At 49.4% G+C, this 23,005-nt stretch overlaps 1 protein-coding gene across 1 annotated transcript in view; it reads right to left on the reverse strand.

The window, feature by feature from the left end:
* Window positions 1-18,128: 18,128 nt before the first annotated feature.
* Window positions 18,129-23,005, reverse strand: part of CHST3 (carbohydrate sulfotransferase 3) — a 62,541-nt gene continuing 57,664 nt past the window's right edge. Inside the window, exon 4 of the transcript XR_012905598.2 lies at window positions 18,129-22,871. The gene's annotated coding sequence lies outside the window, so the exon portion shown is untranslated. The remainder of the gene's footprint in view (window positions 22,872-23,005) is intronic.

Consider the following 23,005-nt stretch of genomic DNA (forward strand, 5'->3'; position numbering starts at 1 on the left):
GAAAAATTTTGTCGTCCCCCCCCCCTCCGCCATGTGGCATGGCCCCAAACCTGGTGCACAGCTGAGGGGAACTTGTACCGCATCTTCCCACGAGCAGAATGAATTTTGTGTTGTGCACCAGTACTGAGTTCATGGGGCTTGTTTGGATGTACCACTGTGGCACCCAAGTTATTAATAAATATTTTATAAACCTCTACCTTTCCCCTCTGCTGCCCTGTCTCCTCCCCTTGCTCCATCAGCTCCCCTGGTGTCTGCTGCCCCCCAACCCCTCACCCTCCTCTGCTGTCCTGACTCCTGCCCTTCTCACTGCCCTCAGCCCTCCTGCGACCTGCCCCCCTCCATCAGCCCTTCTCTGCCCCCTGTGCCCACTCCTCCAGTAGCCCCACTCTGATCATGTGAGCTACCCCTCCTCATCCCCTCTTCTAACACCTCCCTCTACACACCTGCCCTGCCTCTCTCCTCTGGTGCTGGTCCCTTCCCTGCAGGTGTCTGCCCTTCTGCTTCACCCCCAGAATCCCCTGGCACCTGCACCTTCCCTTAGCCCTGCACCCTCTTGGTGCCTCCCCCTTCCCTCACTGCCCCTGCCCCCTTTGCCCTCTTTTTCTCTGATGCCCACCCTCTCACCACTCTCTGCCCCAATTCCCCTCACGCCCCTGTGCCCTCACACATGACTTGCTCCATTCCCACCTTTCTCATGCCCACCCCTTCTTTCAAGCCTTCTCCCAACACCTCCCCCTCCCCCCTCTGAACCCCAATGCCTTACCCTCTCCTCTCCCAGCATTACCCTGTACCCCCTACCACTGACACCTCCTCTCCTGCCCTTTTCCTCATTGTCTGCACTTGGCCCCCTGGCATTTGTCTCTCCTCCAGGCTGTCCCTTGGTGCCTTCCTCTCCCACCACTTCCCCCTCCGCACAAGCCCTTTCCTCTCCCAACCCCTCCCCTGCCACACAAACTTCTTTCTCTCCTACCCTCTCCCCCTTCCTCTCTGCACATCCCCTTCCTCTCCCACCCCTTCCCTCTAGTTTTCCCTCTTCTCTGCCCTGCCCTGCCCTGCCCTGCCATACCTTCTGCCTTCCACTTTGCGGGGCCGGAGTCTGCGTTTGGGCCCCAGACTCCGAACTGGGAGCTAGGCTGCACAGCACAACGCGGTGCCGAGCAGTTTTAAAGTCCCAGGCCGTGACATCACATCACGCCCGGGTGTCTCCCTGGTCACCTGGGAACGCCTCGCATGGCGGCAGCAGCAGCCGGCAGAGTGAGCCGGCAAGGGGGAGCCAACTGAATGCTGTGCACGGCGGGGACGTGCGGGGGGGCCAGCAGGTGCGGGCCAGGGCCTGCTCCAGGCAGGGCCGGGGGAGAGACCCAGCTCCAAATATTGCTGGAGCAGGGCCCCTGGCTCTGAATATTGCTGGAGTACAGGCACCACGAACCCATATAACTCACCACCTATGAGCGTCAGGTGAGCCTGCGCAGCATGTGCTCGCTCTCACCCCGGCCTGGCGCCCCCCCTAGCATGATGCCTGGGGTCAATTACCCCCCCCCCCCGCCCGCTCTCCCTTCACTACACCTCTGAGTGTCCAACAGTATCACTGTTATGTACACAACCCAGAAACCAGAGGCTGCTGGGACCTGCTGCCTGGAGTTCTCTGCCTTTGGTCTCTGTAGCCCCAGCCGTATCCTTGTACAATGTCAGCAGCTCCACGCAGCCCATCCAGGGGAGAGGATGCCCATGAGACTTTTCATAGTGTCTTCAGTCCCCACCTGCCACTTCTGTAGTGTGAACTAGCCTGAGTGTGTAACACGCCATATGGTCACAGCCACCTCAGCTCATCAGCTGCCATGCTGGACCATATTTGTCAGGTGCCCTGATTCAGATGGGGCTAGGGTTGCCAGGGGTCCAGTATTGTACTGGACAGTCCGGTATTTGCGCTCTGTCCAGTAAAAAAAATCAGACAATACCGGACACGTGCAATGTCCGGTATTTTGTGATTTTTCTGGCTGTGCACTGGACAGAAGCCTGGTGTGGGCGGGGGGAGCAGCTGGAAGTCCCAGCTGGGAGGCGGGGCTGTGATTGCTGCTGGGAGCCCTCAATTGGTTGAGTGTAAAGAGGAGGAGGGGAAGCTCGTGTGTCATCGGGAGCGCAGGACAGGCAATGCCCTGGGATCTGCAAGTGCCTGGCTCAGTCCCGCTCCCCACCGGCCGATTTGCTCACCCCCCCTCCCTTCCCGGCCGGCTGGTTCTCCCCCACTTCCCCTCCTGATCTTCCCCAGCCAGCCCCCCCTGCACTGCCCCTCAGCTCTGCTTCCCGCCAGCCGGTTCCTCTTCCTGATCTCCCGTCCAGCACTGCTGTACCCCCGCCAGCTCTGCTTCCTGCCCCCACCCTTCCTCTCGGCAAGCCCCGCGGCCCCTGACCTCTGAACTGGGCGGCTATGACAAGGGAGGACAAAGGCTTGGGGGAGCAGTGCTCAGCAGGGCCAACAATCACCACAGGCCCCAAGGCAAGGTGTGTGGGTATGTCTACACTACAAAGTTAATTCGAACTAACAGACATTAGTTCGAATGAACTTTCATAGGCGCTACACAGGCAAACCGCTAGTTCGAACTTAATTCGAACGAGCGGAGCGCTTAATTCGAACTAGGTAAACCTCATTCCACGAGGACTAACGCCTAGTTCGAATTAAGTAGTTCGAATTAAGGGCTGTGTAGCCACTTAATTCGAACTAGTGGGAGGCTAGCCCTCCCCAGCTTTCCCTGGTGGCCACTCTGGGCACCACCAGGGAAACTCGTCTGCCCCCCTCCTGACCCCGGAGCCCTTAAAGGGGCACGGTCTGGCTACGGTGCCCGTGCCAGGTGCAAGCCTGCCAGCACCCAGCCAGCAGACCCGCTGCCACCCAGTCCTCCGCCTCTTCCCGGGACCAGGCTGGCGGCTCCCGAGAGCCTGCCCAGGTCCGCAAGAGGCGGGCGCCCACCTGGTCTAGTGCGGAGATCATGGACCTCATCAACGACCTCCGCACTAGGCACAGAAAAGTGGCCATCTAGGGCAGGATAGCTGCCAGCCTGGCCACCCAGGAGCAGGTTTGCATGAAAATCAGGGTGGTCCAGTGAGATCCCCGACCCTGAGCTCTGAGCTTAGAATGGCCGTATTGGGTCAGACCAAAGGTCCATCTAGCCCAGTAGCCTATCTGCTGACAGCAGCCAACACTAGGGACCCTGTAGGGGATGGACCGAAGACAATGACCATGCCATTTGTCTTGTGCCATCCATCTCCAGCCTTCCACAAACAGAGGCCAGGGACACAATTTCTACCCCCTGGCTAATAGCACTCCATGGACCCAACCTCCATGAATTTATCTAACTTCTCTTTAAACTCTGTTCTAGTTCTAGCCTTCACAGCCTCCTGCAGCAAGGAGTTCCACAGGTTGACTATTTGCTTTGTGAAGAAGAACTTTCTGTTACTAGTTTGAAGCCTGCTACCCATTCATTTCATTTGGTGTCTTCTAGTCCTTCTATTATGGGAACTAATGAAGAACTTTTCTTTATGCACCCTCTCCACACCACTCATGCTTTTATAGACCTCTATCATATCCCCCCTCAGTCTCCTCTTTTCTAAGCTGAAAAGTCCCAGTCTCTTTAGCCTCTCTTCATATGGGACCTATTCCAAACCCCTGATCATTTTAGTTGCCCTCCCCTCTCCCACCCTCTCGCTTCCCCTCTCCCACCTCCTTTTCCCAGTCTCCCCGAGTTTTGTTCAATAAAGAGAGTTTATATTTTTGAACACACGTGTCCTTTATTTTGTACATCAGGAAGGGGGGCTAGGGAGGGGTAAGTGGAAGGAGGTGAGGGAGGAATGGGGAACGAGCCCCCAGTGGGGAGGACTGGGGTGGCTCTGCGGGCTCCTCGGGGTGGAAGCTCTCCTGCAGCCCCCCGATTGACTCCCCGCCCGGATGGCAGCCTGCGGCAAGTGCAGCTGGGCTGATAGCTGAGTGCTGTGATGTGCCGAGTGTGGGCACTCAGGGCACTCCAAGCGAGGACTGCTAGGGTGGGGGTTGGGTCCCTTTAAGCACAGCCCTCGGCTAGCCTGAGACAGCAGCTCCACGCTCTAAGTCCTAATCTGATGCCCTGCCGGCACTGCTTCCGGCCAGCCTTAACTTTGGTTCAGGGTCCACTCAATGTGGACATGCTAGTTCGAATTAGCAAAATGCTAATTCGAACTAGTTTTTAGGTCTAGATGCACTAGTTCGAATTAGCTTAGTTCGAATTAACTAATTTGAATTAAGTTAGTTCGAATTAGTGCTGTAGTGTAGACATACCCTGAGAGAGGGGCCTGGCAATGTGGCTCCAGACGGGTGTGCCTGAGAGTGGAAGGGGTAGGGCTAAGGGCAGTCAGCCCTTAGCACCAAAGAGCCAAACTACATTGAAATTCAGAAGTGGTCAACAAACAGCCGTATCAGAATGTCGATTTGCATGACTGAAAATATACAACTTAATATTATTGATAATTGACATAATTAATAATAGCACAAGTGAAACATTGTACTCACAGATTTTATTTAATGGGACTTCTGCTGCTGCATCTATTCACACATTTCTTTGAAATTTACATCATAACTGGTCAAATCCAGCTTCATGCGTGCATTCAGGCTGTCTTCTGTCACTCTTATGGCAGGGGGGTGGGGATGTGGAGGTGCAGGAGACTGGATTGGGATGTATGATGGGCTCAAGGCACAAGGTTGTAGTGTGGGGGGTGCAAGAGTGTTATGGCAGGGGACTGGAGATGTGGGGGTGCAGGAGACTGGGGATGTGTGGGTATGAGGGGCTCAAGACAGGCGGTTCAGGTGTATGATGGGCTCAGGGCTGGGGGGAGCAGGAGTGTTATGATGCTGCAGCCAGATGGGGGCTGGGCCCCAGTTGGGGGCTTCTTGGCCAGGCATCATTTTTAAATAAAATATTATGTCCAACACAAAAGGTTTCAACATAGAGAAGCAAAAAAGAAAAAAACCCTCCAAACCCCTCACTGATGTGACCCCCAACTAAAACACCTCACCCTCCTGGTGCTCCAGCCCCATGGTGGGGTGGAGGGGGGGGGATGAGGGAGGACTGAGGTTCAAGACCTCAGAAAAGATTTACTCTTCTGGGGTCCAGGGGTAGTGGATTTTGTGTGCCACCCTAGGCTCAGGAGTGGGGCCAAAAATGTGGTGTTATGTGTGTGGGACCGGGCTGTCAGTGAGTGGGATAGGGATGGGGGTGCAGGATCTGGGCAGGAAGTGGGATGTAGAAGGTGGTGAGGGTGTGAGGTCTGAGTGGGAGGTAAGATGCAGGAGCTCCTCGAAGTAGGGTGTCAGGAGGGGCAGGAGCAGGGTGGGGGTAGATATCTGGGTGGGGGAGGGTGCAGGACCAAGCTGGGGTTGTGGGGTCTCGGCAGGGGAGGAGTACATGAGGAAGCTGGGGGCGTAGGGGCTGGGCATGAGGGGCTTGGGGGGGGCACTTGTTTTTGCACCGTGTGCCATTCCCAGACACTGGAGGCTTTCCCTGCTGCTCTAATGGGAGCAGTGGTGAAAGCCTCCAGGAAGCATAGCTGCATGCTGCTGTTGCCCCAGCCGGGGGAGGAGGGGAAGGGCAGTGGCAGAGTGTGGATCCATTTCTGGCTCTGGCTTCTTCCCCACAAGCTGGATCCAGTGGGGAGGCTCAGGACTTTCCCTGGCTCCTGCCCTTACAGGAAGCTGGCGCTGGTGCTCCAATCTTGCGGGGGACTGTGAGGCTGGAGCACTAGCGCGAATTCCCAGATGCGGGGGGAGCAAGGAAGGAAGGCGCTCGAGCTGTGAACCATCTTTGGCTTGCGAGCCATAGGTTGCCAATCCTGTCTTAGCACCACCAGGACTGCAGTGTTTCATCCCCCCCACAGCTCCCAGGGCCACACACAGTGGTGCTCTGGTGGCAATGCAAAGGGTCCCAGAGCTCCAGCCTCCTCTGAATCTCTGGGCCCCAGGGCAGCTGTCCCCTTTCCTCCCCCTCCCTCTGCCATCAGCAGGCCTGGCTGTGCCTTCCCTTGCCTCGGCTACCCACTGCCCAATGCTCTGTAGTGTGGTAGGGGGAGGATGTACAGCAAAAGGCTCTGTGGACTGCTAGGGATGGGTCGCCATGCTTTAAAGCAGGCATCTGACCATCACAATGGGTCTCCAAAGCTTGGGGGTTCTCCTGTCAGATCTGGCAGGTTTATGTTCTTCACGTTGATTTTTTGCTCGTTTTTCCATATTTTTGCAACTCTCCTTGTTGTAAATAAACATCATTCCCAGCATAATCTGCAGAACATATTGGTTGGGAAGAAAAATTGTTCTTTAAAAGCCTCAAAACTGCATCAGCTGTGATGTCTTGCCAGTTGAGAGAATCACAGTATTGCCTGTCCCCAAAGTATTCAGATCATGAATCAGGGCACCAGAAATCATCGGGCTGACATAAAAAAATGTGGGATTTTTATTTACCTTCTGTTTTTTTAAATTGTAGTGTGTGTTCTGTTCATATTTTCTAGCTTTCTAGAGTTCTCATCGAGCAGTGTTCTCCCCAGGAATTAAAATTAGGGGGGAGGGTGTTCAAATTTACAGGGGAGGGAGTGTCAGGGCCGATGAGGGGTGAGACTGTAAGGGTGAAGGTGGGCTGTATGGCACCATAGTAAAAACTGAAAAATGTTTCATGACCATTTTATTAGATTTAACTCATGTTTTAAAATCACACAAATGAAAGTTGGATACTCAAGCCTTCTATGAAGCACTACGTCTATATTCTTCTTGGTTTCTTATTACAATTTTGCACAACTCTGTTAATGAAATTCTTGAATGCAATGCATTCCTCTTCGGTTGCTTCTTGTGTGTCCGGTACTTCCATTCCTTCAATTGATATGCTCATTAGTTCATTCACATGATCAGGCAGAAGGCAACTTCTTTCAGAATACAAAATTCTATTCAATGATGAAAAAGAACGCTCAGCTGTAGCTGTTGTGACTGGGAGTAGCAAGAGATGAATTCCTGCTTCTTTCATCCCAGGAAACATAGCACAAAGATCTGGTCAAGCCACTAGTGATGATAAAAAAGATAAAAAAGAAGTTGAAGTCAAATCTTCATTCATTGTATGATATTCCACTCTGTGTTCAAATTCTCTATTCTGTCCTGAGCACATGGCAGCCCCATTGCTGGGAGTACCTCACTCCACTCAACTGTCAGTGTTTTATAGGACAGGCATCTGTAAAAGCTATGTAGAGGTTGAGTAGAATCAAGAAGTCGCTGTTATAGATTTTTAAGAATCAAGTCTGTGTACTTTTTCAGTTGTCTTAACAAACACTTGTCCTCTTCACTTAAGGCAGTGGTCCCCAACCTTTCGAGGTTGTCGGGCGCCAGGGGGCGTGGCCGTTCACCGGCCGGGCACCAGGGGGCGGGGACACTTGCGCCCCGGGGGCGGTCCCCCCCATAGCCGCATGCCTGGGGGCGGCCCCCCCGCCCAGCGCCGCGCGCCCGGGGCCAGGCCAGCCCCGAGCACCTGGTGGGCGCATGGCGCCCGCGGGCACTATGTTGGGGACCACGGACTTAAGGATTCAATATAAATGCCTTCATTAGTCAACTTCTGGACTGAAATCTTTGCTTCTTCCAGTATTTTTTCAATGGATAGCTCTCTGATTGATCCAAATGTAACTTCTATTGCTGAACAAAGATCTACTACTGTTGTAGCAGATGTCCGGATGACATTGTTTAATGACCCAAGTGGTTTCAACAGTAGATTTATGAGAGAGAGAATGGCAATAGTCTTCTCTGAACATAGTAGCAAAAGTAATCCACCAGCCTCACTACTTAGATCCATCCCATCTTGGTAGATATTTTCCAAAGCCAGTAATAACAGCTGGCATAATTTTAAGACAACAGCCAAGGATCGCTCATGAGAAAGCCAGCGGGTTTTCCCAGGTTGGACTAATTTGAACTTCAGTCCCAGTGCATCTTCTATATTTTCAAGATATTCAGTCTTTTTGGACTCTTGCTGAAAAAAGAATATAATGAAGACATTAAATGTATAGCTTTTTATATGTCTTTTGAAGATTCTGCAGCTCGTACTAGTGCTAGTTGGAGTTGATGGCCTCTGCAGTGTGTATAGGAGAGATTAGGGTTACACTTTTCTCTGAGCAAAGCTTGTACTCCACCACGTCTTCCAGAGAAGTTTGCAGCTCCATCAAATGCACAAGCAACCGTCTGTTTGGGGTCCAGTTGACAAGCATTTAACTCTAAGATGTGGGTTGTCACAGATGCAGCCGATGTGTTTTCTATAACTTGAACATCTAGAAATGCATCTACTGGCCTACCTCTGACATCAAGATAAGGTACACAATGACTTTATACTTGATGCCCATTTGCATCTGTGCATTCATCAGCCATGTGTGCAAATTTTTTGAATGTGGTAAGAGTTCTTCACTTTTTCAACTGTTGAGTCTTTCACTGTTGCACCGCATGCTTCTAGCCAGTCAGTTGAGTTTCTTGCAAAAAGATAGTGAGCATTTGCTGGTCTTGTTCGGAACTAGTGTTCAACTTCAGATTGAACAAGTGACAATGCACTTAACATTGGCCTCCAGTTTGTAGTGTGTGGTATCTCTTGCTTAAATAGAAAGTATGATGCCACAGCCATGTTTGATGACATGTTGATATATTCTTGGTTCTTGATGTGTTCTTTACCTTGGTTAGTTTTTTAGGCCTTTGAGTGGAAAAATTGTTGTATTGTTTTTTGTCTTTTTGTTTTCACTTTGACCTGCAACGTATAAAAGAGATATGAATAAATTAAATGTTTTGTTAGGATAATGCGAATTTAACATAAGGATAATTCAAAATACACAAAAACACATAACAGAAAATATCATATTGCCTCTATAAATCCAAGGTACGTGCACACTTTGAATACTGTGTGCAGATCTGGTCACCCCATCTCAAAAAAGATATATTGGCATTGGAAAAGGTACAGAGATGGGCAACTAAAATGATTAGGGGTATGAAACAGGAAGAGATATTAAAATGTCTGGGAATTTTCAGCTTAGAAAAGAGATAAGGGGGGATTATGATAGGGGGTCTATAAAATCTTGACTGGTGTGAAGAAAGTGAATAAGGAAAAGTTATTTCATCCTTCACATAACACAAGAACTAGTAGTCACCCAATGAAATTAATAGGCAGCAGGTTTTAAAAAAACAAAAGGAAGTACTTCTTCACACAACATAAAGTCAACCCGTGGAACTCTTTGCCAGGGGATGCTGTGAAGATCAAAACTATAACAGGATTAAAAAAAGAACTAGATAAATTCCTGGAGAATAGGTCCATCAGTGGCTATTAGCCAGGATGGGGAGGGATGCAGTACCATGATCTGAGTGTGCCTAGCCTGTTGCCAGAAGCTGGGAATGGGCAACAGGGGATGGATCACTTGATTACCTGTTCTGTTCATTCCCTCTGAAGCACTTGGCCTTGACCACTGTCGGAAGACAGGATTCCGGGCTATATGGACCACTGGTCTGACCATTCTTATGTAAAAAGTAATTATAATATAAAAATGTTTAGTACAGAAACTCCCCAATAATGACCTCTCAGGATAGTAATGATGTGAGAGAACAACCTTGGCAAATAATGCATTTTAAAAATCTTGGCCTACTAGGAAACACATTTATGTAAGTGTCTATTCTTAGTCATAAATCTAGCATTCTGGAGCAAAGTCACTAAAATATAGTCCAACAAACAAATGTTAATTTAACAAGTCCCTCATTTTTCCCTCCACTCACCGGTATTGTCCTTGGTCAGTGGAGACTCAGAGTTCAGAGGTGCTTTCACATGAGTACACCTCACAGGTGGGGGGCAAGAAGGCACCTTGCTCGTTCCTCCAGCTGCTCACTGTTCGCTCTGGCCACTGTTGTTCGTTGTGCCACTGTTCACTCCGTTGCTCTGTTGCCAATGGCCCTGCACTGTGACCTTATGCTGCCACCTGACATTGTGACCTCTGCAAGTTGGTCTCTTGAGGTTCCACCCAGCTCTCAGTGATTTCAGCTGAGCTCTCAGTGGGGGAACCTCACTGCTAGTGCACTCTGGGCTGTCTCTTATACAAAACCACTGGACCCACAGGAACACTGTCCCCACAGCAGGACTAAGCACTTAGACCTGATTATCAGTGATTTCAGCTGTAGTGGTCACTTAAAACAAAAGACTATGGAGCCTAATCAGCTCTGTCTTTAAGCAGTGGAGAGGGGCAGGTCAAATAGTACTTGTGACTCAGACAGACCATCAAGCAAAACACCTGTCCCCACCCTCTCTCCTGATGCCCTCAATCAGTACAGGTTAAGTACAGTTCTGCTGCCTTTCACTCATATAATAAGAACAACAACATTTCATCCGCCCCACCCCCTGCATTCAAGTGATTTGTAACCCAACCACAGCCAAAATCTATCACTTGAGCAACACAGCTCTATTTGTTGGATACCTAGGTAGGTTAGGTGTGAATGTAAATACAGTCTGGTCCTGAAGACTTTCCCTCCAGCCCCCAGCTCATCACTAGCTGTCAGGGAGAGCTCATTTTGACTTTGCTTACAAATCATAATTTGAAATTATTAGGTTGGCCAACATCACCAAAATGAATGCACTGACATTGTCATAAAAAACAACAGCTGTATAAGAAAGCTAGTCTATGTTCATACTTTTCAACTCTATTATACTTTTTCAGATACACATATATTATCATACACTGTATATGCTTTTAAAGTGTGTATTAACGTTTCAGTTTCAATTCAAATTTCCAAACAATCACTAAATTGGCATGTAACTAGTTCACAAAACTGGGGAGAGGTGTTGGGGAAATTCAGGGGGGGTATACACCCCCATCGGGAGCTGGAGGGAAATCCCTGTCTTCGAGGAATTTTTAGAGTGTATTATAGTCACATGAATCCAGGTGGTGCGTTAAGAAAAACACCCAACATTGTGACACTAATGCTAAAACTGCAAAAGAGGGCAGCCCTATATTTGTATAGCAATCATCTAAAAGTCACCTGACTGCAGCCAAGACCTCTCTGGCATCTGACAGATTGAGTCACTCAGTGTATTTGGAAAATTGCCCTTGTAAAAATGTTTCAAACCCTGTTGGCAGGGGTGGCCCTAGACTAGCTGCCAGCAACTGGTGCCTTAGGCAAACCATGCAATCGGCACCACCTCCAAACCCCTCATGATATTGTGCCACCATTAGGCGCCCCATTTAACTTGGTGACCTAGGCGACTGCCGAGTTCGCCTATTTGGACGGGCCGCCCCTGCCTGTTGGTAGCATTCTATGGGGGGCCAAGTTCGCTCCTGAAAACCTCAGTGGTTGTGTACAGCATCTAAAATTGGCACATTCAGAAAATAATCTGCATTTCCCAAGGGAGGGATTCAGCCAGGCTAGTGAGGAATATGAGCAATGCAGGAGCTCTATTGTGCAGGAGAGACACAGCAGCATATGAGAGGTTAAAACTCAGGCCTGTTTCCAAGTCTTGTATTTTCATACGTTTGGTAATAGTGTTATTTTTGCCTCTCTCCTCATTGGCCTCTTCTCTTGGCTGCTTTTTATGTTAACCCTGGCTTAGAGAATTAGCAAAGCCTCTCCCACTAATGGACCTTAATATGTTTCCTTAACCCCTAGAGTCAAAGATTTCTTTTTCTCTTTCTAAGGTCCCTTGTGGCATGAAGGCTTTGCAAGCATCCCAGTGGAAACCCAACCCCCATTCTGCTGCCCGGGCTCTGTTTTTCGGGTGGCCTGCCTGTCCCCACAGCCCAGTGGTGGCGGTTTCTAGTTTTAGATCCCATGCGTCAGGACAAAGGGGTGTGTAAGGAATTCCAAGGAACTCTTTGATCAGACTGGACTTGATTAGGGGGGCACAAAACTGAACTGCCTAGGGACGGGTCTTCATGCTAGCAGGATGAGTGTGTTCAGCTGCGGCAGGGGAGCCAGCCCGGCCTTTAGAAGGAATCCTGGGCTCTTGCTTCAGGGATTGGATTCATTTGTGCACCAACTGTCCTATCTGTCTCTCAGCATGGCCTGTTCCTTTTGAACAGCAGCACAGCCATGTAGGCTTTGCCGTCCTGGCTTCCCAGGCCTATGCAGCCAGCAAATCCCCTCCCTGCTGACCCTCAGTCTCCCCGTTGTGCTGACCTCTCATCCGGCTGGCCAACGGGATGCAAAGGGAGCAATTGCACTGGGGCCTGGTGGAATTAATGGGCTTGGGGCTTCCATATAGCAGCAGCAGCCCTGACCTGGTCCTATGGAATAGCGCTGCAATGGCAGCGAGGCAGGTGCTGTGGCGAGGGTAGGAAGGGGGCCCAGAGCTCCCTGCTGCTTTAAGCCCCATGCTCAGAGCGGTAGCATTCTAGCCACGTGGGGGAAGGCAGGGCAGAAACCTCCCTGCCACTTTATGCCCTGCTCAAGACTGTGGAATGAGGGTGGGGGCTGGAAATCGAGCTCCCTGCAGCTTGGAACCCCAGCCTGGGTCCAATGAGCTGCAGGGCAGGGGAGAGCTAGGTTGGGAATGGAGACAGGGGAGCCAAGCTTGGGAGTAGAGCTGGGCATGGGACTGAAGGGAGCAAAGGCTGGAGGGGGGCCGAGGAACCAGGCTGGGAAGGTGGAGGGGTAGAGGCAGGGACAGCTGGGAGAAAGGAGCCAAGGGGGGCCAGAACCACTGTGGGGCAGAGCTAGGCTTGCTGGATGCTGTCACTAAAAATCCTGAACATGGCAAAAAAAAAAAAAAAAAAAAAAAAGCACTGTGCCTTTAAGAATTCCCATGCTCCTCACTTCCCCCCGCCCACATCAGACAGGGGAAGATTGTCTCTGCCGGCCTTCTGTCCAAGAGAAATAGAAACTACCGGACATTTTACATGTCCGGTATTTTCTGTTGTTTTTTTTACCAGACAGGGACCAAAAAAAACAGACTGTCTGGGCAAAAACTGGACACCTGGCAACCCTAGGCAGAGCTGGGCTGGGGGTGACTGGGGGGGCTGAGAGAGGAAGGAGAGTGGTAGGGGCACCTCCAGGCAGAAGGTCCTTTCATTGGGGGTGGTGCTTGGCAGGGGCGGATATAGGGCAGGGCGAACGGGGCAGCCGTCCCGGACCCCGCACTTCAGGAAGCCCCACGCAAGCCCCACGCAGCGGAATTATGCTGCCCGGGGCCCCGCAAAACGGTCATCTGCCTCTGGTGCTTGGAGTTTCTATGAGTGGGGGTGGAGGGGTGGCTTCTGGCTCCCTCTGAGGGAAGGAGATTGGGGGCCCATTGATGTGTTGTCCTGAGGCCCAGAATTTCTGGGGTGGCTGGCGGGAAGGTGTGGGTAGGGAGTTGGTGCCCTGGAATGGGTGAGAAAAGTAGCACAGCATTATATGCTCCTAAAGTTGGGCTCTAGCACAAGGGCCAGCTGGCATATAGTTCTTGCAATGCAGTCAGCTTTATAGTGCGGAGGCAAGTCTTGCCTGGATCATACCTGCTACAGAAAGTGAGGAGGATCATATTTAGCTGTTTGGAAGCTCTGCTGCATAACCTGCTTGTATAGAAGGCTCATGTCCAGTTGAATGGCAATACAAGTTTTCCTTCCAGGTATTACCAGGCAATTATGCTAGTACAGCTGGAAAGTGAAGGAATATATGACAGGAGTGCACCTGTGTCCCTTACCTGTTCTTCTGATCCACACTGTCTATCTTAACTCTCTCCTAGGGAAGTTTCTAGTGTACTCATTTACTGTAACGGGAGATTTGCAGAGAAGTATGATCTAGATGGGGAGAAGGGCAGACAGAATCATTGTCGTATGTGCAATATAGCTTAGTCTAAGGAAGTGGAACAGGAAGAGAGGAGGAGCAGTGGCACAGGAAAAGACAGTCCTACTGCATATTCTACATCTCAAGTCATAATCCTCTCTGCCTCCACATCACAGGCATTTTCTCAGCAGCCACCGCTCTGGGCTGGCCTGACCTGTTTTCATGGAAAGAATTACTTGTCCTGTGCCTTGCCTGCACCATTTGGCCTGCTCATGCCAGTCTTCTGCAGCTTTTTGGCTCATACGACAAATCACTTTTGCTGCTTAGCTGTGGTGTTACCAGACAGTGGGGAGACAGCCTGTAGAGTCACTTTGTGATTTTCGTATCCAAGTGTTGAATGAGGTGGTGGTGTTCACATTGCAGGATATGTGTGAAAAACAGCAGACATTTTTGGAATATATTATTTCTTCTGCCACAGCCCATAATGTGCCCACACACAAACGAACAGCCATTTATAGCAAATTCACAACTGATCACAGACGAACACATAGATGCACAGACTGGTATGGTATTCAGGGACCACACATCTGACATACATCTGCCTGCAGACATTTTCATAGGCAGACATTTTCCTACAAAGATACAAAGAGGCAGCATGCACTTGAAGACAAAGTGGCAACCCTATATCTACTTTTTCATTCAATGAGTACAGTCATACACAGCCATCCCATGCCCACATGCAAATGAGACCTGCTTCTCTTTTCTTCTCCAGCCTATGAGTGTTTGAGTAAACCTTGTCCTGCTGAGCTTTTAATACCCGCCTGTTCTCTCAATAAACTGCAGGGCTGCATTTAGCAAGTCTACTAGCTATTAAAAGATTACACCTCCAGGGGACCTGTTGACTATTTGGAACCTGTGTCTAGCTATGTTGAAATGTATACCCTTTACGAGCATTTGTATACACGCTCATTAATAGATCTACATGAACGTCACAATTGTTTCCCAAAGGTTGGTACAAACACTCACTGTTGTCTCCTTGTGCTTTGCATTCTAGTGACAATGTAAAGTAGCTATTTTAGCAATATAAAGATGGGAATACATGAATTTTCCTGTTCTCAGGCAAAATCACCCTTTCTCCAAAACAGTCCATTTCTGTTGTGTTTGTTGTTGCATTTGTGAGGTGAGGACAAAGTATGCTGGAGGTAAGGGCTCTCCTTACCTTTTCTGCTGAGCCCTAGTTCATTTTGGGAAATCTGCCCATGAGCCTGGTAAACGAAATGCTAGCTCTGGCCAAGACCATTCACAGGCATTAGCTAAGAACTATCAAACTCATGGCTAGAAACCAAACTCTCTCCTTGTATGTTAGTTTTATTCAAAATAGGACTTAGTTATGTAAGAAGGTATTTAGGGTTCAGACTCCATGCAATGCTTTGTGCTGCATGTGTTAAGCTCGCTGGTCAGTCTGTATTCTGTGGTATAAGGAAATATCTACGTTTAGCTCTATAACTTTGAAAATGTTTGCGCTGAACTTGTGAACCCAGGCACATGAACCCCCCCCCCTCCCACACACACACACACTCACACAATCAAGGAGAATCATCAAGATTAAGGAACATCACAAGGATTGATGCATGGACTCATCACTTCATGAAAAGGGGCTTGTCCACTTCCAGCCATCCCTGCAGTGCTGCATGTGTGTGTTCTCACAGGAGCATGCCCACTGATCTGAGAGAGAGAGACAGAGAGAGAGACTGGGGGGAGGAGGAGCACTGTCAACTTTTCTGGAAACTCCCAACCTGGAGCCTGGCTGACCCAGTCCCCTGGGCAGCTTCATCCTCCCCCGCCAAAAAGCAGGGGAAATCTGCCCGGGGCTTGCCCCTGGGACTAGAGTCCAGCTGCCTTGGCTTCTCCTTCCCAGCTCCCTGCTGGGAGCCAAGCAGACTTGTCTGGAGCTGTGAAATTGACAAGACAGCCAAAGCAAGGTTTGCAGCTGGGAGTTTGTGTGGAGGAGGAGCTGCCTGGAGAGAGTGTGTGGGGGGAGGGGGGAGGAGGAAGCCTGAGCTTCTCACTTCAGCTCCCAGCTAGAAGTGTGTGTATGGATGGGGGGTAGTGTGGACTTCTCATCCCACCTTCCAGCCAGGAGTAGGATCCAGCCCACTTCTCCAGGGGAGTGGTGAGCATCTGGACTCTAGCTGTCCAGCTTCTTTGTCAATTTCACAGGTCCTGCCTTACATCACCCTAACTCAGGGATGGGGGGGGCACTCCAAGATTTTGGTAAGTGGTCAAGGGCCACACTTTTCTGCAGAAGAGGATGCAGGATCTAGGATGGAGGTTGGGTGCAGAAGAGTGCAGGGAGTAAGGGACTGGGGTGTAGGAGATGGCGTGAGGTCTCAGAGTGTGTTTGGGTGGAGGAGGGGGTTGTGACCTGGGTCAGGGGATTAGGGTGCAGGGTCAGGAAGGGGGTGTGGGTGCAGGAGAGGATTCTGGCCTGGGGAGGAGTGTAGGAGGGGGTACAGGGTCAGGGAGGGAGTTGTCACCTGGGGCAGGGGCTATGTCTACACTCGCGGCTTCTTGCACGAGTAATATGCAAATTAGGCTAAGCGTGGAATATCACCCAGCTTCATTTGCATACCTAACGAGCCACCATTTTTTTCAGAAGAGGCTTTTGCGCAAGGAGCGTCTACACTGCCCCTTCTTGCGCAAGAGGTTTTTTCTTGCGCAATGCCGTTCTTCCTGAAAAGTAATAGGTGTAACGGCATTGCGCAAGAGGGTTTTTCTTGCGCAAGAAGGGGCAGTGTAGACGCTCCTTCTTGTGCAAGAGCCTCTTCTGAAAAAAATGGTGGCTCGTTAGGTATGCAAATGAGGCTGGGCGATATTCCACGCTTAGTCTCATTTGCATATTACTCGCGCAAGAAGCCGCGAGTGTAGACATAGCCAGGAGTGCAGAGGGTTTGGATGATGATCTGGGGGGGGGGGAGTTGGGGTGCAGGAGGTGTAGAGGTGCCAGAGGCAGGCGCTGGCTGGGAGGAGTTTACCTAAGTGTCTCCCGCCAGGCAGCCCCAGCCCACTTGAAAATACACCTGGCTCTCAACTCCGGCTGCCCTAGTCACTCAGGCGAATCTCTCAGCTCTGATTGGCTGGCTGTTTCCAGCCAATAAAGCTGAGAGATAGGCTGAGGTCAGTACTTATTGGCTGGTTGTTTCTGGCCAATAGGAGCTGAGGATTGGGCTGGAGGGCGGAGAGATCTTATGACGCCTCCTCCTCCCTGCAGAGCAGAGGAACGCAGGGTCTGCATTAAACATGGCAGCTGTATGTGCTTGAGGGTCCCTGGCAGAGTGGTTGGCAGCCCAGATCCGTCCCCCCCCCTCCGGCCGTATTTTGCCCAGCCCTGACCTAACTGTATGGTGTAGGCCAGCTCATAGACTGGAAGGCTAAATAAAAGCGATAAAACCTCTCTTTGCTGTCTGAACTCCCCAAGGGCCAGAGACACTAAACAAAGGCAGAGATTCCCAAGAGTTACTTTGGGACCACCCGGAGAGAAATTTTGAATTGACAGATTAGTACACTCATTTGTGTGTATGTACTTCTTTGCTTTAACCTGTCTCGCTTCTTTTCCCTCGATAATAAACTTTTAGTTTATTAGAGGACTGGCTACAGGTGGGAGATCTAAGATACACCTTGATTTCGAGTAAGTGAGTGGCCTCTTGGGAAAGTCAGATATTTTCATATTGAACTCACCAACTTGCTGTGAGTCCCACCCAGGATGCCAATTTGTGTGTGAAGAAAAGAAACAGGGTGGAGCCCAATAGTTTGATTCTCTGGTTTGTAAAGTCCACATCAGGACAAGAAGATATTTTCTGTGTTTGTTTTAGGGTATTTCCCCTTTTTGCTGGTTGGTAACACTGTTCTCTTTGTTTCTCTGAAACCAACATTTCTCTCCATCTCTTCTGTATAGGAAAGCTCCTGTGCACACAGCTCTGCTACCAAGGTTTGCTAAATAGCTGCTGCACAGCACTCCAGAAGCCTAAGCTTGCCTGGAAATGAACACTTGCAGCTTCCAAAAGACTGAATGGGAGTTGCTCAGTACCACAGGGGCTGTGGTGGGCACCCACAAATTTTGTTTAAATTCTTTTCAGCTGAGCTGTTTCTTCTTTCAGCCCCAGATCTTATTTTCCCGAGTGTCTTCCAATGTGTCGATTCTGAGTGCTGTTGTTGCTGCTACAGGGATAAGGAGAGCAAGTCACTGCCCCAGGGAGCATGTTACCCAGAGATTTACTGGCTGCTGCATTTGCTGCTGTTAATGTCTACACCTCTCAAACTGCCAAAAATAACAAGTGAATAAATGCCAGAGAGACAGGAGATACCTTTTCTGGATTCTGCTCCATTGTGTTTTTAATTAAATAAGTCAAGTCAACCATCTTCTAACAGGTTACAAGGTTCACATTCATTTCTGTGCAAGGAAGATTCAAACTAGAGTGCCGGGTACTCTCAGATGATGTGTCTGTCAGCGCTTCCAGTGACAAGCAGACCTCAGTGCCCCGGTAGTTTAAAAACCCTGTGTAACATCACTGCTATGGAGCTAGGATGGCCTCTAAGCTAAAACCTCCACACAGGGCTCGTAAGAAAGTATCTGGACAATGCTTTGTTAGTGAATTTTTGCAAAAACTCCTAGGTGGCAGCACAGAGTTGTCCATTTCCCGATAAATAAGAGAGGGGTGCTGGATTCCCCTAGTGTGTGTTTGCAGCTGTCCAGGGAGCCCCACGCCAGGCTGACCTTTGAAGCTAGCCTTATGTCGTGGGCAATCCTCACTCACGCCTCCTGTTCCCTTGGATTTTCTCTGCCAACGTGAAGAGACCCTGCACCTAAAATGACAACGTCTGGTTCAAATGCTGGAGGAGGGCGCTCTGATTTTAAACCAACAAAACAGCTCTCAGGGGCTGTGTGATGTCAGCCACTGAAAAGGGACAGGCGCCTGAGATTCCTCCCTTTGAGCTGACAAGCGAAGATGGATGAGAGGAGGTGGAAGGGAAGGAAGAAAACAGCTGAAGTAATAAAGTGTGTCTCCATTTTACAGCCTTAGGCACACTGATGACAGGTGTGAGCCTTCCTCTCCCTGCCCTGCTGTGGTGACACACAGCATAGCAGTAAGTTAAAGGCTCCAATCAGACCCTGCTGTTGCCTTTCTCCATGCCCCTCCTCCCACCCTGAAATGTTAGTGAGTGAAGGGCCCTACCCCCACAAAATGTCCTTTTCAAGGCTAGCCTGATAGCAGGTTACTCTGCTGCTCTATGGCAGGCAAGCTGGGGTTCAGGGTGGCTTGGCTGACTGCAAGCAGTGCTTCCTTCTAGCACCTCGGCCTGGTCCCTGTCAGACAGAACAGAGAAGTGGCAAGAGGATGTACAGCCCTGTAGAACGCAGGAGAGAAAGAATGTGGTGCTGAAACCTGCCTTCCTGTGTCCAGTGACCAGAACATAGAGTCCTGGTTTATTTAGTCCCTTTCATTTGCCAAGGTCAGCATCTGTCTCTCTCACCCAGCCTGAAGATGTATTTATAGAGAGAAAGAGAGAGAAAAAAAACTTTTAAATAAACAAATAACTGGTGAATGACTCTCTTGTGCTTGGCTGGCTGAGCAGAGATCTCACTCACTCCCTCTGTCTGACTGTCCCAGGGCTATGTACAGAGAAGGTAACCCATCCACTGTGGTGCTCATGAGTTTGCTACTGAATTCAGTCCTGCCCTGAGGAACTGCTCCTGGGATGAGACAGAATTCCAGTCTCTAGGCCAAATCCTGCCCAGATTTAAGACCTACTGAAGTCAAGTGGGATTGCAATGGTGTGAACTGTGGCAGGCTTTGGTTTTCCATATTTATTCACATACCTGCATTCATCTACCAACTAACCTCAGCTCTGCTGACTATTGCAACCTTCCTCTGATCTCTTGGGATGAGGGGACCTGGTATCAGCTCTATCTTGGGGGAAGGGAGAAAATGGATTGAAACCTCCATATTTACTTCTCATTATGCACAGGCTGATTCCAGATGGGCTCCCCAGAGGCCAACATCCATTCTTTTATGCCAATGAGGCATGTGCCCTTTCACTCCCTCTGCATTTCTGTGCTTTCCCCGGCCAGAAGATTATATCCAAAGCCTTAGTCTTGTCTGGGATTCACTGTGTGTCTCAGGTCTAGTCTACATTAGAAGGCAACAGTGGTGCAGCTGCAGAGCCTTGGGTGAAGATGCTCTCCTGTTGACATAAGATAACCACCTCCACAAAGGGTAGCTATGCTGACACACTGATGCCCACGCTAGAGCTCAGATTGGTGTAAGTTATGTCATGTGCAGGTGGGGGGGGGGAGGAGAGAGTGGCTTATTCACACACTTCCACCACATAAATTACACCAGCACAACCTGTAGTATAGACAAACTCTCAGATTATGACAATGGCCACCTGAAAGGATGTCATTTTAAAAAAGTGCTGAAATAGTTTCTTGTCCGACAGCCTGAGCACCCGAGTCCATTCATTTTTGAGATTTCTTTTCAACTACCATTTCCTTAAAAATAAAAAAAGATGTTTTCCATTCTCCTGTTGCTATATAAAGGCCCCTGACTTTGCTAATAACAGGGAATAGCAAACTGGACTATGCAAAAATATTTTTCTCCAGCCTAGTTCAGTTATTGAGTGCGTAGGTGTTAGTTATAACAACAGCAATTAGCAGATTTTAGACAGAAGTGTGATTTTTTGTTTGTTTGTTTTGGGGTGTTAAGCAAAAAAAGAGACTTCTCAAAAACAACAGAATTTTGTTTGAAATCATTACTGTACTGTTCCAGGTTTAATTAGTTCCTTTTTCCCCTCTTTCTTTCCATTTCTTGGGATACTTGCCTGCTTGTTTTTGGGTGTAGCTCAAACTCCCTGCTAATAAAATATTTCCCCTCTTTTTCATACAATAAATAAATAAATTCCCCTTGCAGTTTACAATATTAAACCCTCCATTCTCTGAACGGTTCTACATGTTGCAGGAAGTGGCAGCCTCTTTCCTGCCAGACCGCAGCCCTTGTAGATAAAAAAATAAAAATAAACTTTTAAAAAGCACAAAATAGAAAAGAACAAACAAAACAAACAATAGCAATAATAACACCTATTCCATCAGAACCAAAAGTGCTGGTTGGAGCTTCAAGTAAATACTCTTTCCCCTACTGAATGCACCAGGACCATTTCCATTGGGGGTTCCCTGCTATAGCTGCAAAGTAAGTTTGATCAAAGTGAGCTGTGGATCTGATTTCTGGTTATTCTGCACCTTGATGCCAATCCCAATCCTGTCAAAGTCACTGGCAGTCTTTCCACTGACTTAAATGGGCCTTGGGTTAGGTCAGCTGGATAGTCATATAGTGTAAAGTAATAGTAACAGTATAGTATTGCCATTTTGTTGTGAGGACCTTTTACAGCCACTGATGAATGATGACACTAGGTAAAGAGCAACTGCAAACAGGACCCTTCTGCTGTACCTGCAGCATTTTTTGTTTTGGGCATAATCGAAGAAACTCTCCAGTATGCATTAAGGATACTACTCTGGAATGCATCTCGCTTCAAGATAGCTGCACGTACTGAACAGTGAAGTGTGCTTAAAGTTATGCCAAGCATAAGTACCTTCCTGAATTGAGGCCTACATCTGCTACCTACGAAAGAGAAACTAATTAGAATACATTATGTGGCAGTTATAGGACAGAATGTGAATATTAAAGAAAGCTCAAAAACAACTGCATGCACCAGAGGGTCAGTGAGCTTCGAAGGAGGATGCTGAAGCCGGAGGTGCTGCTGCAGCCAAAGCTGGCTACAGGTTTTGCTGGGCTCTGAGCAAGGTGGACGTGGGGGCTAGGGTGTGTAGGCTCAGCTCTGGGTCTCTGGAAAGGGCATGGGCTTGGACAGAAAGGGGCAGTACTGAAGGATAGCTTCCTTCACCCAGCCTTAGTGATGCCCGGACCAATCTGTGCAGGGCTCCGGAGATGATTTAAGGGCCCATGGCACTGGCTGCTGCCGCTGCCATGGTAGCAGCCCGAAACCCCAGGCTCTTTTTAATTCTTGCCCCCCGGGGCAGCTGTCCCCTTTACTCCCACTCTCCTCATGTTGGCATCCCTGGCTGCAGCCCGTGGCTTGAAGAGGTTTCCCTCATATACAGGGTTTAGTTTGGTTCAATGGTTTTCAGCTTCCCCACAACACAAATTGTTCCAGCTCTCAGTGCCTGGTTTGCTTTCATTGTCCAAACTGAAATGCTGAAAGTAACCAAACTGCATAACTAGGGCAAATTAAATTCATATCCTTGAAAACAGTTTCACTTTTAACGATGTAAGTTGTTGTTAGCAACCCCAGGCAGGAGGCATAAATTGTTGCTTTTTTAAAAGGGAACTGTGATGGGTGCATACTACACACAGGCCCTGAAAAGATTCATGTGGGCTTGGGGACCCAATTAGAGCCAGGCCTAACTGAACAAGCGGCTCAGCTAGGCTGGAGCAGACTGGATTATGAAGCCAGGATGTTAGCTGCAGAAGGGGGCTACAGAGAGACTGTCTGAGTTTGCTCTGGGGAGCAGAGAGGAAGGAAGGTGAAAACACAAGAGGTCAAAGAAGCATCAGGGTTCTGATCAACCCCAGAGGACCTGGGGGGAAAGGAAGCCTGAGATAGTTAGACAGGAAGAAACCAAAAGAAACAGCAGTGAGGGGTAGAACCACGCAGACCGTGGCTGCCTGTTACAAGGTCTCTCGGCTGGAACTCGGTGTAGGGGGCATGCCTGGGTTCCCTAACCAGCCCCTGGGAAGTGGCACAGGAGCACTGGAGATGCGCACTGGACAGCTGGTTTAGAGATATACTGGAAGGTGCAGATTCTGGAAGGTGCAGATTACAGTGCAGGGCCAAGCCACAGAAACACTGCATTTCCTGTCACAGAGAGTGAGAGAGATCAGGGCATGCGGGGAGCAGAGGAAGGGGCACTGGAGATGGACAGATCTGATCTCCAGAGCAAGCAGGAGGAGCTGCCCCTTGTGTGCGTGGTCCTGGGGCAGGGACACTTTCACATGAGTGAAGATTGGGGAAATACACTGTGGCTATGTCTACACTGGCCCCTTCTTCGGAAGGGGCATGCTAATTTTGAACTTGGGAATAGGGAAATCCGCGGGGGATTTAAATATCCCCCGCAGGATTTAAATAAACATGGACGCCGCTTTTTTTCCGGCTTGGGGAAAAGCTGGA

This window comes from Pelodiscus sinensis, chromosome 8 (genome assembly GCF_052426305.1).
Source record: "Pelodiscus sinensis isolate ZL-2025 chromosome 8, ASM5242630v1, whole genome shotgun sequence".
Lineage (NCBI taxonomy): Eukaryota > Metazoa > Chordata > Testudines > Trionychidae > Pelodiscus > Pelodiscus sinensis.